This window comes from Tachypleus tridentatus, chromosome 9 (genome assembly GCF_004210375.1).
Source record: "Tachypleus tridentatus isolate NWPU-2018 chromosome 9, ASM421037v1, whole genome shotgun sequence".
NCBI lineage: Eukaryota > Metazoa > Arthropoda > Merostomata > Xiphosura > Limulidae > Tachypleus > Tachypleus tridentatus.
In genome coordinates, this window is record NC_134833.1 from 151826880 (window position 1) to 151843760 (window position 16881).

Below are 16881 nucleotides of genomic sequence, written 5' to 3' on the forward strand. Positions count from 1 at the left end.
ACCATTCAACACTATGTAACAAGACCTGACAAAGAGTCACTATTGTTTAACATTCCATGACAACGAGTAACTAGACCTAGCAACCAGTCAACACTATGTAACAAGACCTGACAACGAGTCACTATTGTTTAACATTCCCTGACAACGAGTAACTAGACCTAGCAACCATTCAACACTATGTAACAAGTCCTGACAAAGAGTCACTATTGTTTAACATTCCCTGACAACGAGTAACAAGACCTAGCAACCATTCAACACTATGTAACAAGACCTGACAAAGAGTCACTATTGTTTAACATTCCCTGACAACGAGTAACAAGACCTAGCAACCATTCAACACTATGTAACAAGACCTGACAAAGAGTCACTATTGTTTAACATTCCATGACAACGAGTAACTAGACCTAGCAACCATTCAACACTATGTAACAAGACCTGACAAAGAGTTCACTCTGTTTAACATTCCATGACAACGAGTAACTAGACCTAGCAACCATTCAACACTATGTAACAAGTCCTGACAAAGAGTTCACTCTGTTTAACATTCCCTGACAACGAGTAACTAGACCTAGCAACCATTCAACACTATGTAACAAGTCCTGACAAAGAGTTCACTCTGTTTAACATTCCCTGACAACGAGTAACTAGACCTAGCAACCATTCAACACTATGTAACAAGACCTGACAACGAGTCACTATTGTTTAACATTCCATGACAACGAGTAACTAGACCTAGCAACCATTCAACACTATGTAACAAGACCTGACAAAGAGTTCACTCTGTTTAACATTCCCTGACAACGAGTAACTAGACCTAGCAACCATTCAACACTATGTAACAAGTCCTGACAAAGAGTCACTATTGTTTAACATTCCCTGACAACGAGTAACTAGACCTAGCAACCATTCAACACTATGTAACAAGACCTGACAAAGAGTTCACTCTGTTTAACATTCCATGACAACGAGTAACTAGACCTAGCAACCATTCAACACTATGTAACAAGTCCTGACAAAGAGTTCACTCTGTTTAACATTCCCTGACAACGAGTAACTAGACCTAGCAACCATTCAACACTATGTAACAAGTCCTGACAAAGAGTTCACTCTGTTTAACATTCCCTGACAACGAGTAACTAGACCTAGCAACCATTCAACACTATGTAACAAGACCTGACAACGAGTCACTATTGTTTAACATTCCATGACAACGAGTAACTAGACCTAGCAACCATTCAACACTATGTAACAAGACCTGACAAAGAGTTCACTCTGTTTAACATTCCCTGACAACGAGTAACTAGACCTAGCAACCATTCAACACTATGTAACAAGTCCTGACAAAGAGTCACTATTGTTTAACATTCCCTGACAACGAGTAACTAGACCTAGCAACCATTCAACACTATGTAACAAGACCTGACAAAGAGTTCACTCTGTTTAACATTCCCTGACAACGAGTAACTAGACCTAGCAACCATTCAACACTATGTAACAAGACCTGACAAAGAGTCACTATTGTTTAACATTCCCTGACAACGAGTAACTAGACCTAGCAACCATTCAACACTATGTAACAAGACCTGACAAAGAGTCACTATTGTTTAACATTCCTGACAACGAGTAACTAGACCTAGCAACCATTCAACACTATGTAACAAGACCTGACAACGAGTCACTATTGTTTAACATTCCATGACAACGAGTAACTAGACCTAGCAACCATTCAACACTATGTAACAAGACCTGACAACGAGTCACTATTGTTTAACATTCCCTGACAACGAGTAACTAGACCTAGCAACCATTCAACACTATGTAACAAGACCTGACAACGAGTCACTATTGTTTAACATTCCCTGACAACGAGTAACTAGACCTAGCAACCATTCAACACTATGTAACAAGACCTGACAAAGAGTCACTATTGTTTAACATTCCATGACAACGAGTAACTAGACCTAGCAACCAGTCAACACTATGTAACAAGACCTGACAAAGAGTTCACTCTGTTTAACATTCCCTGACAACGAGTAACTAGACCTAGCAACCATTCAACACTATGTAACAAGTCCTGACAAAGAGTTCACTCTGTTTAACATTCCCTGACAACGAGTAACTAGACCTAGCAACCATTCAACACTATGTAACAAGTCCTGACAAAGAGTTCACTCTGTTTAACATTCCCTGACAACGAGTAACTAGACCTAGCAACCATTCAACACTATGTAACAAGACCTGACAACGAGTCACTATTGTTTAACATTCCATGACAACGAGTAACTAGACCTAGCAACCATTCAACACTATGTAACAAGACCTGACAAAGAGTTCACTCTGTTTAACATTCCCTGACAACGAGTAACTAGACCTAGCAACCATTCAACACTATGTAACAAGTCCTGACAAAGAGTCACTATTGTTTAACATTCCCTGACAACGAGTAACTAGACCTAGCAACCATTCAACACTATGTAACAAGACCTGACAAAGAGTTCACTCTGTTTAACATTCCCTGACAACGAGTAACTAGACCTAGCAACCATTCAACACTATGTAACAAGACCTGACAAAGAGTCACTATTGTTTAACATTCCCTGACAACGAGTAACTAGACCTAGCAACCATTCAACACTATGTAACAAGACCTGACAAAGAGTCACTATTGTTTAACATTCCCTGACAACGAGTAACTAGACCTAGCAACCATTCAACACTATGTAACAAGACCTGACAACGAGTCACTATTGTTTAACATTCCATGACAACGAGTAACTAGACCTAGCAACCATTCAACACTATGTAACAAGACCTGACAACGAGTCACTATTGTTTAACATTCCCTGACAACGAGTAACTAGACCTAGCAACCATTCAACACTATGTAACAAGACCTGACAACGAGTCACTATTGTTTAACATTCCCTGACAACGAGTAACTAGACCTAGCAACCATTCAACACTATGTAACAAGACCTGACAAAGAGTCACTATTGTTTAACATTCCATGACAACGAGTAACTAGACCTAGCAACCAGTCAACACTATGTAACAAGACCTGACAACGAGTCACTCTGTTTAACATTCCCTGACAACGAGTAACTAGACCTAGCAACCATTCAACACTATGTAACAAGACCTGACAAAGAGTCACTATTGTTTAACATTCCCTGACAACGAGTAACTAGACCTAGCAACCATTCAACACTATGTAACAAGACCTGACAAAGAGTCACTATTGTTTAACATTCCATGACAACGAGTAACTAGACCTAGCAACCAGTCAACACTATGTAACAAGACCTGACAACGAGTCACTCTGTTTAACATTCCCTGACAACGAGTAACTAGACCTAGCAACCATTCAACACTATGTAACAAGACCTGACAAAGAGTCACTCTGTTTAACATTCCCTGACAACGAGTAACTAGACCTAGCAACCATTCAACACTATGTAACAAGACCTGACAACGAGTAACTATTGTTTAACATTCCATGACAACGAGTAACTAGACCTAGCAACCATTCAACACTATGTAACAAGACCTGACAAAGAGTCACTATTGTTTAACATTCCCTGACAACGAGTAACTAGACCTAGCAACCATTCAACACTATGTAACAAGACCTGACAAAGAGTCACTATTGTTTAACATTCCATGACAACGAGTAACTAGACCTAGCAACCATTCAACACTATGTAACAAGACCTGACAACGAGTCACTATTGTTTAACATTCCATGACAACGAGTAACTAGACCTAGCAACCAGTCAACACTATGTAACAAGACCTGACAACGAGTCACTCTGTTTAACATTCCCTGACAACGAGTAACTAGACCTAGCAACCATTCAACACTATGTAACAAGACCTGACAAAGAGTCACTCTGTTTAACATTCCCTGACAACGAGTAACTAGACCTAGCAACCATTCAACACTATGTAACAAGACCTGACAACGAGTAACTATTGTTTAACATTCCATGACAACGAGTAACTAGACCTAGCAACCATTCAACACTATGTAACAAGACCTGACAAAGAGTCACTATTGTTTAACATTCCCTGACAACGAGTAACTAGACCTAGCAACCATTCAACACTATGTAACAAGACCTGACAAAGAGTCACTATTGTTTAACATTCCATGACAACGAGTAACTAGACCTAGCAACCATTCAACACTATGTAACAAGACCTGACAAAGAGTCACTCTGTTTAACATTCCATGACAACGAGTAACTAGACCTAGCAACCATTCAACACTATGTAACAAGACCTGACAAAGAGTTCACTCTGTTTAACATTCCATGACAACGAGTAACTAGACCTAGCAACCATTCAACACTATGTAACAAGACCTGACAAAGAGTCACTCTGTTTAACATTCCATGACAACGAGTAACTAGACCTAGCAACCATTCAACACTATGTAACAAGACCTGACAAAGAGTCACTCTGTTTAACATTCCATGACAACGAGTAACTAGACCTAGCAACCATTCAACACTATGTAACAAGACCTGACAAAGAGTTCACTCTGTTTAACATTCCATGACAACGAGTAACTAGACCTAGCAACCATTCAACACTATGTAACAAGACCTGACAAAGAGTTCACTCTGTTTAACATTCCATAACAACGAGTAACTAGACCTAGCAACCATTCAACACTATGTAACAAGACCTGACAAAGAGTTCACTCTGTTTAACATTCCCTGACAACGAGTAACTAGACCTAGCAACCATTCAACACTATGTAACAAGACCTGACAAAGAGTTCACTCTGTTTAACATTCCCTGACAACGAGTAACTAGACCTAGCAACCATTCAACACTATGTAACAAGACCTGACAAAGAGTCACTCTGTTTAACATTCCCTGACAACGAGTAACTAGACCTAGCAACCATTCAACACTATGTAACAAGACCTGACAAAGAGTCACTCTGTTTAACATTCCCTGACAACGAGTAACTAGACCTAGCAACCATTCAACACTATGTAACAAGACCTGACAAAGAGTTCACTCTGTTTAACATTCCATGACAACGAGTAACTAGACCTAGCAACCATTCAACACTATGTAACAAGACCTGACAAAGAGTCACTCTGTTTAACATTCCCTGACAACGAGTAACTAGACCTAGCAACCATTCAACACTATGTAACAAGACCTGACAAAGAGTCACTCTGTTTAACATTCCATGACAACGAGTAACTAGACCTAGCAACCATTCAACACTATGTAACAAGACCTGACAAAGAGTTCACTCTGTTTAACATTCCCTGACAACGAGTAACTAGACCTAGCAACCAGTCAACACTATGTAACAAGACCTGACAACGAGTCACTATTGTTTAACATTCCCTGACAACGAGTAACTAGACCTAGCAACCATTCAACACTATGTAACAAGACCTGACAACGAGTCACTATTGTTTAACATTCCCTGACAACGAGTAACTAGACCTAGCAACCATTCAACACTATGTAACAAGACCTGACAAAGAGTCACTATTGTTTAACATTCCCTGACAACGAGTAACTAGACCTAGCAACCATTCAACACTATGTAACAAGACCTGACAACGAGTCACTCTGTTTAACATTCCCTGACAACGAGTAACTAGACCTAGCAACCATTCAACACTATGTAACAAGACCTGACAACGAGTCACTATTGTTTAACATTCCCTGACAACGAGTAACTAGACCTAGCAACCATTCAACACTATGTAACAAGACCTGACAACGAGTCACTCTGTTTAACATTCCCTGACAACGAGTAACTAGACCTAGCAACCATTCAACACTATGTAACAAGACCTGACAACGAGTCACTATTGTTTAACATTCCCTGACAACGAGTAACTAGACCTAGCAACCATTCAACACTATGTAACAAGACCTGACAACGAGTCACTATTGTTTAACGTTCCCTGACAACGAGTAACTAGACCTAGCAACCATTCAACACTATGTAACAAGACCTGACAAAGAGTCACTATTGTTTAACGTTCCCTGACAACGAGTAACTAGACCTAGCAACCATTCAACACTATGTAACAAGACCTGACAAAGAGTCACTATTGTTTAACATTCCCTGACAACGAGTAACTAGACCTAGCAACCATTCAACACTATGTAACAAGACCTGACAAAGAGTTCACTCTGTTTAACATTCCCTGACAACGAGTAACAAGACCTAGCAACCATTCAACACTATGTAACAAGACCTGACAACGAGTCACTATTGTTTAACATTCCCTGACAACGAGTAACTAGACCTAGCAACCATTCAACACTATGTAACAAGACCTGACAACGAGTCACTATTGTTTAACATTCCCTGACAACGAGTAACTAGACCTAGCAACCATTCAACACTATGTAACAAGACCTGACAACGAGTCACTCTGTTTAACATTCCCTGACAACGAGTAACTAGACCTAGCAACCATTCAACACTATGTAACAAGACCTGACAACGAGTCACTATTGTTTAACATTCCCTGACAACGAGTAACTAGACCTAGCAACCATTCAACACTATGTAACAAGACCTGACAACGAGTCACTCTGTTTAACATTCCCTGACAACGAGTAACTAGACCTAGCAACCATTCAACACTATGTAACAAGACCTGACAACGAGTCACTATTGTTTAACATTCCCTGACAACGAGTAACTAGACCTAGCAACCATTCAACACTATGTAACAAGACCTGACAACGAGTCACTATTGTTTAACGTTCCCTGACAACGAGTAACTAGACCTAGCAACCATTCAACACTATGTAACAAGACCTGACAAAGAGTCACTATTGTTTAACGTTCCCTGACAACGAGTAACTAGACCTAGCAACCATTCAACACTATGTAACAAGACCTGACAAAGAGTCACTATTGTTTAACATTCCCTGACAACGAGTAACTAGACCTAGCAACCATTCAACACTATGTAACAAGACCTGACAAAGAGTTCACTCTGTTTAACATTCCCTGACAACGAGTAACAAGACCTAGCAACCATTCAACACTATGTAACAAGACCTGACAACGAGTCACTATTGTTTAACATTCCATGACAACGAGTAACTAGACCTAGCAACCATTCAACACTATGTAACAAGACCTGACAACGAGTCACTATTGTTTAACATTCCCTGACAACGAGTAACTAGACCTAGCAACCATTCAACACTATGTAACAAGACCTGACAAAGAGTCACTATTGTTTAACATTCCCTGACAACGAGTAACTAGACCTAGCAACCATTCAACACTATGTAACAAGACCTGACAAAGAGTCACTATTGTTTAACATTCCCTGACAACGAGTAACTAGACCTAGCAACCATTCAACACTATGTAACAAGACCTGACAAAGAGTCACTATTGTTTAACATTCCCTGACAACGAGTAATTAGACCTAGCAACCATTCAACACTATGTAACAAGACCTGACAAAGAGTCACTATTGTTTAACGTTACCTGACAACCAGTCAACACTATGTAATACGACCTAACAACTAGTCAACACGACCTGACAACCAGTCAACACTATGTAAAAATATTTAACAAAAGTCATGCTCCATATTGATGACAACTGCATCATTTTATATAACAATAAAAACTCACTTGCCCAGTAATCACGTGTTATATGTACTTTAAATAAACGCTCCAAAATTTGAATAGGCATTGAGATATTCATTTAAACTTAACTGAAACCAGACGAGAACTAGCATAAGGTTACGTACTTAACAATGCTTTAAAAGCAAACTAAATAATAACCTGACATCCAACTGCAACGCCCTCTACATTACCTGACCCGTTTATACTGTTGTCCCTAAGACGTATCCAGCAACGGTCACTTGCAAGCTCTTTCTTACCCTGATGATGACCAAGGAAGGTCGGAACGTTGTTCTCTGCTCATCAATAAAAGTGTTAACATTCATACCAGCCGTTGTGAGATGCAACGCTTTCAAATTTAAGAGTGATAACAAAATAATTGACAAGTGTCTACAAAAACAAACATCAAAAAATAGTACAAATTAAAAAACAGACTTTGAATAGGAAGTGGTAATATGTGTTGTACATATCCAAGGTGTTAATAACTAATGGTAATATGTTGTACATATCCAAGGTGTTAATAACTAATGGTAATATGTGCTGTACATATCCAAGGTGTTAATAACTAATGGTAATATGTGTTGCACATATCCAAGGTGTTAATAACTAATGTAATATGTGTTGTACATATCCAAGGTGTTAATAACTAATGGTAATATGTGCTGTACATATCCAAGGTGTTTATAACTAATGGTAATATCTTCTGTACATATCCAAGGTGTTAATAACTAATGGTAATATGTTCTGTACATATCCAAGGTGTTAATAACTAATGGTAATATGTTCTGTACATATCCAAGGTGTTAATAACTAATGGTAATATGTTGTACATATCCAAGGTGTTAATAGCTAATGGTAATATGTGCTGTACATATCCAAGGTGTTAATAACTAATGGTAATATGTGCTGTACATATCCAAGGTGTTAATAACTAATGGTAATATGTGCTGTACATATCCAAGGTGTTAATAACTAATGGTAATATGTGCTGTACATATCAAGGTGTTAATAACTAATGGTAATATGTGCTGTACATATCCAAGGTGTTAATAACTAATGGTAATATGTGCTGTACATATCCAAGGTGTTAATAACTAATGGTAATATGTGCTGTACATGTCCAATGTGTTAATAACTAATGGTAATATGTGTTGCACATATCCAAGGTGTTAATAACTAATGTAATATGTGTTGTACATATCCAAGGTGTTAATAACTAATGGTAATATGTGCTGTACATATCCAAGGTGTTAATAACTAATGGTAATATGTGTTGCACATATCCAAGGTGTTAATAACTAATGTAATATGTGTTGTACATATCCAAGGTGTTAATAACTAATGGTAATATGTGCTGTACATATCCAAGGTGTTAATAACTAATGGTAATATGTGCTGTACATATCCAAGGTGTTAATAACTAATGGTAATATGTTGTACATATCCAAGGTGTTAATAGCTAATGGTAATATGTGCTGTACATATCCAAGGTGTTAATAACTAATGGTAATATGTGCTGTACATATCCAAGGTGTTAATAACTAATGGTAATATGTGTTGCACATATCCAAGGTGTTAATAACTAATGTAATATGTGTTGTACATATCCAAGGTGTTAATAACTAATGGTAATATGTGCTATACATATCCAAGGTGTTAATAACTAATGGTAATATGTGTTGCACATATCCAAGGTGTTAATAACTAATGTAATATGTGTTGTACATATCCAAGGTGTTAATAACTAATGGTAATATGTGCTGTACATATCCAAGGTGTTAATAACTAATGGTAATATGTGCTGTACATATCCAAGGTGTTAATAACTAATGGTAATATGTGTTGTACATATCCAAGGTGTTAATAACTAATGGTAATATGTGCTGTACATATCCAAGGTGTTAATAACTAATGGTAATATGTGCTGTACATATCAAGGTGTTAATAACTAATGGTAATATGTGCTGTACATATCCAAGGTGTTAATAACTAATGGTAATATGTGCTGTACATATCCAAGGTGTTAATAACTAATGGTAATATGTGCTGTACATATCCAAGGTGTTAATAACTAATGGTAATATGTGCTGTACATATCCAAGGTGTTAATAACTAATGGTAATATGTGCTGTACATGTCCAATGTGTTAATAACAATGGTAATATGTGTTGCACATATCCAAGGTGTTAATAACTAATGTAATATGTGTTGTACATATCCAAGGTGTTAATAACTAATGGTAATATGTGCTGTACATATCCAAGGTGTTAATAACTAATGGTAATATGTGTTGCACATATCCAAGGTGTTAATAACTAATGGTAATATGTGCTGTACATATCCAAGGTGTTAATAACTAATGGTAATATGTGCTGTACATATCCAAGGTGTTAATAACTAATGGTAATATGTGCTGTACATATCCAAGGTGTTAATAACTAATGGTAATATGTGTTGTACATATCCAAGGTGTTAATAACTAATGGTAATATGTGCTGTACATATCCAAGGTGTTAATAACTAATGGTAATAGGTGCTGTACATATCCAAGGTGTTAATAACTGATGGTAATATGTGCTGTACATATCCAAGGTGTTAATAACTAATGGTAATATGTGTTGTACATATCCAGGGTGTTAATAACTAATGGTAATATGTGCTGTACATATCCAAGGTGTTTATAACTAATGGTAATATCTTCTGTACATATCCCAGGTGTTAATAACTAATGGTAATATGTTCTGTACATATCCAAGGTGTTAATAACTAATGGTAATATGTTCTGTACATATCCAAGGTGTTAATAACTAACGGTAATATGTGTTGTACATATCCAAGGTGTTAATAACTAACGGTAATATGTGCTATACATATCCAAAGTGTTAACCAATGGTAATATGTGTTGTACATATCCAAGGTGTTAATAACTAATGGTAATATGTGCTGTACATATCCAAGGTGTTAATAACTAATGGTAATATGTGTTGCACATATCCAAGGTGTTAATAACTAATGTAATATGTGTTGTACATATCCAAGGTGTTAATAACTAATGGTAATATGTGCTGTACATATCCAAGGTGTTAATAACTAATGGTAATATGTGCTGTACATATCCAAGGTGTTAATAACTAATGGTAATATGTGCTGTACATATCCAAGGTGTTAATAACTAATGGTAATATGTGTTGTACATATCCAAGGTGTTAATAACTAATGGTAACATGTGCTGTACATATCCAAGGTGTTAATAACTAATGGTAATATGTGCTGTACATATCCAAGGTGTTAATAACTAATGGTAATATATGCTGTACATATCCAAGGTGTTAATAACTAATGGTAATATGTGCTGTACATATCCAAGGTGTTAATAACTAATGGTAATATGTGCTGTACATATCCAAGGTGTTAATAACTAATGGTAATATGTGCTGTACATGTCCAATGTGTTAATAACTAATGGTAATATGTGCTGTACATATCCAAGGTGTTAATAACTAATGGTAATATGTTCTGTACATATCCAAGGTGATAATAACTAATGGTAATATGTGCTCTACATGTCCAATGTGTTATTAACTAATGGTAATATGTGCTGTACATATCCAATGTGTTATTAACTAATGGTAATATGTGCTGTACATATCCAAGGTGTTAACAACTAATTGTAATATGTGCTGTACATATCCAATGTGTTATTAACTAATGGTAATATGTGTTGTACATATCCATGGTGTTAATAACTAATTGTAATATGTGCTGTACATATCCAAGGTGTTAATAACTGAATCAAGGCATAACAAAAATTAGTGTTTATACTGCAGGGCGTTCGTCACCCGTTACATCAGATAATTCTGCAAGTTAAACGGGGCTAACTGAAAATAACACAAAATACCTGTAAGGAGTCATCACTATGGTAAAGAAACACATGTCGTTTTTTGTTGTTTTGTTTTGTCAGTTCGAACATAAGTTACATACTTCAGGTGTAGAGGAATGAACTGTTAGAGGTAATAGCATGATATGTTCATTAATACACGCTGTCCTCGAGCGGCTTTCTGGCTAGTGTGTCGGACTGTGAATACTGAATTCGATGTTCACGTCCGTTGCTATGGAACTAACTGCCTTCTCCATTCTCAGACTGTCAGTGCGTTATAACGTAGTTTATCAAATACCAGTATTCGAATAAACTCACCTTATAGGTGACTGATGGTGTTCAACATAAGAATCTTTTATAGTCTTTTAGTTTAAGATCAGAAACAATCATCACATGTAGTTCATTCTCTAGCTTTATTCTAAACAAAAACGGACACAGAAGTAGCTCATGGTTCAGATGTTAATATTCTTATCCAGATATAGCTGACGGTTCAGTAGTTTGTTGACAGGATGTTGTTACTATTCTTATCAAGATGTAATTGACGGTTCAGTAGTTTGTTGACAGGATGTTGTTACTATTCTTATCAAGATGTAATTGACGGATCAGTAGTTTGTTGACAGGATGTTAATATTCTTATTAAGATGTAGCTGACGGTTCAGTAGTTTGTTGAAAGGATGTTGTTACTATTCTTATCAAGATGTAGCTGACGGATCAGTAGTTTGTTGACAGGATGTTGTTACTATTCTTATCAAGATGTAATTGACGGATCAGTAGTTTGTTGACAGGATGTTACTATTCTTATCAAGATGTAGCTGACAGATCAGTAGTTTGTTGACAGGATGTTGTTACTATTCTTATCAAGATGTAATTGACGGATCAGTAGTTTGTTGACAGGATGTTGTTACTATTCTTATCAAGATGTATCTGACGGATCAGTAGTTTGTTGACAGGATGTTGTTACTATTCTTATCAAGATGTATCTGACGGATTAGTAGTTTCTTGACAGGATGTTGTTACTATTCTTATCAAGATGTAGCTGACGGTTCAATAGTTTGTTGACAGGATGTTGTTAACATTCGTATCAAGATGTAGCTGACGGTTCAGTAGTTTGTTGACATGATGTTGTTAACATTCGTATCAAGATGTAGCTGACGGTTCAGTAGTTTGTTGACATGATGTTGTTGACATTCGTATCAAGATGTAGCTGACGGTTCAGTAGTTTGTTAAGAGGATGTTGTTACTATTCTTATCAAGATGTAGCTGACGGATCAGTAGTTTGTTGACAGGATGTTGTTACTATTCTTATCAAGATGTAGCTGACGGATCAGTAGCTTGTTAAGAGGATGTTGTTAATATTCTTATCAAGATGTAGCTGACGGATCAGTAGTTTGTTGACAGGATGTTAACATTCTTATTAAGATGTAGCTGATGGATCAGTAGTTTGTTGACAGGATGTTGTTAACATTCTTATTAAGATGTAGCTGACGGGTCAGTAGTTTCTTGACAGGATGTTGCTAACATTCTTATCAAGATGTAGCTGACGGATCAGTAGTTTGTTGACAGGATGTTGTTACTATTCTTATCAAGATGTAGCTGACGGATCAGTAGTTTGTTGACAGGATGTTGTTAACATTCTTATAAAGATGTAGCTGACGGGTCAGTAGTTTGTTGACAGGATGTTGCTAACATTCTTATCAAGATGTAGCTGACGGTTCAGTAGTTTGTTGACAGGATGTTAATATTCTTATCAAGATGTAGCTGACGGTTCAGTAGTTTGTTGACAGGATGTTGTTACTATTCTTATCAAGATGTAGCTGACGGTTCAGTAGTTTGTTGACAGGATGTTGTTAATATTCTTATTAAGATGTAGCTGACGGTTCAGTAGTTTGTTGACAGGATGTTGTTAATATTTTTATCAAGGTGTAGCTGATGTTTCAGTAGTTTCTTGACAGGATGTTGTTAATATTCTTATCAAGATGTATCTGACGGATCAGTAGTTTCTTGACAGGATGTTGTTAATATTCTTATCCAGATGTAGCTGACGTTTCAGTAGTTTGTTGACAGGATGTTGTTAATATTCTTATCCATATGTAGCTGATGGTTCAGTAGTTTGTTGACAGGATGTTGTTAATATTCTTATCCATATTTAGCTGATGGTTCAGTTGTTTGTTGACAGGATGTTGTTAATATTCTTATCCATATGTAGCTGATGTTTCAGTAGTTTGTTGACAGGATATTGTTAATATTCTTATCCATATGTAGCTGATGGTTCAGTAGTTTGTTGACAGGATGTTGTTAATATTCTTATCCAGATGTAGCTGATGGTTCAGTAGTTTGTTGACAGGATGTTGTTAATATTCTTATCAATATGTAGCTAATGTTTCAGTAGTTTGTTGACAGGATATTGTTAATATTCTTATCCATATGTAGCTGATGGTTCAGTAGTTTGTTGACAGGATGTTGTTAATATTCTTATCCAGATGTAGCTGATGTTTCAGTAGTTTGTTGACAGGATGTTGTTAATATTCTTATCCAGATGTAGCTGATGTTTCAGTAGTTGGTGTTTTTACCTATCATCCTGTTAATATCAGATTAAACAGGTTTGTATGTCCGACATGTATGGATCTAGATCGTTTAACATAATACGTGTGACGACCTGTTGGGTACTTTTTTCGACTGCACTAACTTTTATCCTTGTTAATGAAATATTTAACCAAGTAGAAATACCGATGCTAATAATTTTGTGTGTGGTAATCAAACCATGTTTTTAGTGTTGTCCTCTGTGATGTGTGTGAATGTTAAACGTCAGTGTCCAATAGTTGAACCAGACCTAGCTCCTTGTTAGCGTGTTCTGATTAAATAAAACAACAGTCGAGCGTCTTATCCAAAGATGATCTCATGTTTCATGGTATAAAAACAATAAACTATTGTACCGACGGTTTTTACGACCGTTTTTCATCATTGGTGTTAAACATTTTGTACCGAACTTGTGTGTGTATGCTTGGATTCAAGACCCTTTTAAACAAAATTTAGGCTTAACGTTTCGTGGATCTCTCCCATAGCGTTCGAAAGCCTCGTCGTGAAACATTGTCTCATATTCAGAAAAATTAAAACTGTGTATCGGTTTTCTACGAAAATGTCTTCTGTTGATGTTTTAATCGTACATCACGACGATGAACTGTTTATGAATAAAGTTAATATTTAGCAGCGGTCTCAAGGTTAACAATGACGTCATCGATATGAGCTTTCAACGTTTTTGGTTCACATCACTACACTCGTGTCTGTCTTCCTCAAGACTGAAGTCAGGAATGATGTTTATTGAAAACAGCTAATGAATTTCGTGAAGTAAGCTCAAGTGACCATTCTCATTGGTGATACGTCATCATTCGAGACTCTACAAACTAAAGAGGTCCGAATAGCAAGGTGAGGTTATTTTGAAATTGGTTATAACTTTATACTCCAGAAGATATGGAGGCCGTTTTGTTCTTCTGGTAAAAAATACAGAAAAAAGCAGACACGTGCGTCAGAAACTCTTTACTGCCTAGCTCGCGCTACCCATGACTCGGCACTTACACTGTTGTTCGAATGAACCGTACTTGGTCTGGCCTCGTTCTCTTCACGTGCATGCTGTGTAGTAGTAAAGCTATGATTAGTGAGTCAGAAACTTCTTAGATCGAGGTTTTTACTAACTGTGATCCTACGGTTGGTGTGTGCGTTGGAATTGTTTTCTTTCTTTTACATGTGAACGTGTTGAACTGTAGTTTAAAGGTAATTTTTCTAGTGTGTGAAAAATTCTTTTTACTTATATCTGTTAAGGGTGTTTGGCGTGAGTATGCGTTGATTTCTGTTTTGGAAGAAGTTTGTCTTTTACGTGTGTGTCTGTTGATCCTGTGTTCGATGTAGTTCTTCCACTTGTTCATGTGTTGATCTGTGTTCGGTGTAGTTCTTCCACGTGTACATGTGTTGATCTGTGTTCGGTGTAGTTCTTCCACGTGTACATGTGTTGATCTGTGTTCGGTGTAGTTCTTCCACGTGTACATGTGTTGATCTGTGTTTGTGTGTTCGATGTGGTTCTTCCACTTGTTCATGTGTTGATCTGTGTTTGTGTGTTCGGTGTAGTTCTTCCACTTGTTCATGTGTTGATCTGTGTTCGGTGTAGTTCTTCCACGTGTACATGTGTTGATCTGTGTTCGGTGTAGTTCTTCCACGTGTACATGTGTTGATCTGTGTTCGGTGTAGTTCTTCCACGTGTACATGTGTTGATCTGTGTTTGTGTGTTCGATGTGGTTCTTCCACTTGTTCATGTGTTGATCTGTGTTTGTGTGTTCGGTGTAGTTCTTCCACGTGTACATGTGTTGATCTGTGTTCGGTGTAGTTCTTCCACGTGTACATGTGTTGGTCTGTGTTTATGTGTTCGGTGTAGTTCTTCCACTTGTTCATGTGTTGATCTGTGTTTGTGTGTTCGGTGTGGTTCTTCTACGTGTACGTGTGTTGATCTGTGTTTGTGTGTTAGGTGTAGTTCTTCCACGTGTACATGTGTTGATCTGTGTTTGTGTGTTAGGTGTAGTTCTTCCACGTGTACATGTGTTGATCTGTGTTTGTGTGTTCGATGTGGTTCTTCCACTTGTTCATGTGTTGATCTGTGTTTGTGTGTTCGATGTAGTTCTTCCACGTGTACGTGTGTTGATCTGTGTTTATGTGTTCGGTGTAGTTCTTCCACGTGTACATGTGTTGATCTGTGTTTGTGTGTTCGGTGTGGTTCTTCCACGTGTACATGTGTTGATCTGTGTTTGTGTGTTCGGTGTAGTTCTTCCACGTGTACATGTGTTGATCTGTGTTTGTGTGTTCGGTGTAGTTCTTCCACGTGTACATGTGTTGATCTGTGTTTGTGTGTTCGGTGTAGTTCTTCCACGTGTACATGTGTTGATCTGTGTTTGTGTGTTCGGTGTAGTTCTTCCACGTGTACGTGTGTTGATCTGTGTTTGTGTGTTCGGTGTAGTTCTTCCACTTGTTCATGTGTTGATCTGTGTTCATGTGTTCGGTGTAGTTCTTCCACTTGTTCATGTGTTGATCTGTGTTTATGTGTTCGGTGTAGTTCTTCCACTTGTTTATGTGTTGATCTGTGTTTATGTGTTCGGTGTAGTTCTTCCACTTGTTCATGTGTTGATCTGTGTTTATGTGTTCGGTGTGGTTCTTCCACTTGTTCATGTGTTGATCTGTGTTTATGTGTTCGGTGTAGTTCTTCCACGTGTACATGTGTTGATCTGTGTTTGTGTGTTCGGTGTAGTTCTTCCACTTGTTCATGTGTTGATCTGTGTTTATGTGTTCGGTGTAGTTCTTCCACTTGTTCATGTGTTGATCTGTG

General features: G+C 37.3%; 1 protein-coding gene across 7 annotated transcripts in view; it reads left to right on the forward strand.

Annotated features, from left to right (window-relative positions):
* The window catches only part of LOC143226666 (EH domain-binding protein 1-like), a 174799-nt gene that overhangs the window by 6457 nt on the left and 151461 nt on the right, over nt 1-16881 (forward strand). Inside the window, exon 1 of one of the 7 annotated variants that reach the window (XM_076457915.1) lies at nt 14343-14939. The exons of the other annotated variants lie outside the window; for them this stretch is intronic. The gene's annotated coding sequence lies outside the window, so the exon portion shown is untranslated. Of the gene's footprint in view, nt 1-14342; nt 14940-16881 lie in introns of those variants that run through there. 7 annotated transcript variants of the gene reach the window in all.